Below are 1,782 nucleotides of genomic sequence, written 5' to 3'. Positions count from 1 at the left end.
GTCAGTCTAGGTGTTGCTCTGTGGTTTGTGTGCTTGTGTAATCTCCTCTAGCTTTATTTCATTGTTTTTTATCTGTCTTTTTGAGTCGCGCGCTTCCCTGTTTTTGATTTTTATTTTCTGTCTGTCGTTCTTTTCGTGGACGTAGCCGCCCCTACACCAGTCAAAGTGGACGGCTGCAGTGAGGGCAGAAAAAGCAGCGAGCCAGCAACAGGTAAGTCGCCAGCTCGCATGCAATCACTCTCTTCTTATCTCCTTTCGGTTCCTGCTACCTCCCTGAGTATGTTAGAGTTTGCAGAGCGCGGGAGCTTCAAGTGTGAGAACTTACCCGCAAAGAAGACGGGGGACATACACGTTCACCTACAAGCGGAGTTATAACGCTTCAGACACAACAGATAATAACAAATAAATTAATTTGATCAAGTATATAACAATATCAACAACCAATCAAAATACTATTTGGACTATGGCATATTTCATTGTGCAAGGCTTATACGATCAATTGTCCTAACCAGGCAGAAGTGTAAAATATTGATAAATTATTTTGATTTTATTGGAACATTGACCTTAGGGGCTTTTTTTCATCACTTTTTTAATTTTCTGAAATAATAAACTTATTATCTAAACTTCATAATTAAAAATCCTTAATTCCAAATAATGGATATTTTCCTAATATATACAACAGCACGAAAGACATTTGGAAAGATGACTGAGGTTAGTAATTGTCTAAGAGAGAGACAAATGGCAAAATTGTAGATGAAGGAAAAAAAATAGAAAATATATAAAATGTTTACTTTTCACGAGTTTTTACAAAGGAAGATACTGAAAAAATGCCCCACATGTCATCCAGTTCATATGCAGTTTTAAATAACTTTAGTATAACTGAGGCAGAAGTGTAAAGGGGACTAAGGAGCTCTTAAGATAAAGCAATTCCACTTTTCTGGGATCCGGATGGAGCGTTTTTCTCCCCAGTATTTTGTACGCAAAGAAAGAAAGAAGTTAATTTACAAAATCTCGCTCAACGCATAGGATCATTGCAGCAACCCCCCGTTTCTTTGACACCGGGGTGTACCGACAGGACTGGAAAATTGCAAACGTAATACCAAACCACAAAAATGGAGACAAAACCGAACCAGGTAACTAAAGAACAATAAGCCTGACTTCTATTATAAGTAAACTTATAGGAACTATAATAAGATCCAAAATGGAAAAAATTTTGGACCAAGAGATTACCTATATGGTAACGGGTACTGGGGAGGACAGTCAACATGTTTAGGAAAGGGGAGAGTCGTCTTGCCTAACTCACCTGCTTGATTTGTTTTGAGGACGCAACATCGATAATGGATAATTGCCAAAGCACTATGACTATGTTTATTTAGATTTCATAGGATGTAGATTTCCAGAAAGATTTTGACAAAATCCCACACAAAAGATTAATTCTCAAAACTGAACGCAGTAGGGATTCAAGGAAAAGCATGTACATGGATTAGGGAGTGGTTAACATGTAGAAAACAGAAAGTACTGATTAGAGGAGAAACCTCAGAATGGAGTGTGGTAACCAGCGGTGTACCACAGGGATCAGTATTAGGTCCTCTGCTATTCCTAATCTACATTAATGATTTAGATTCTGGTATAGTAAGCAAACTTGTTAAATTTGCAGACGACACAAAAGTAGGAGGAGTGGCAAACACTGTTGCAGCAGCAAAGGTCATTCAAAATGATCTAGACAAGATTCAGAACTGGGCAGACACATGGCAAATGACATTTAATAGAGAAAAGTGTAAG

The sequence above is a fragment of the Polyodon spathula genome, unplaced genomic scaffold (genome assembly GCF_017654505.1).
Source record: "Polyodon spathula isolate WHYD16114869_AA unplaced genomic scaffold, ASM1765450v1 scaffolds_2252, whole genome shotgun sequence".
NCBI lineage: Eukaryota > Metazoa > Chordata > Actinopteri > Acipenseriformes > Polyodontidae > Polyodon > Polyodon spathula.
This window is presented reverse-complemented; position numbering follows the sequence as displayed.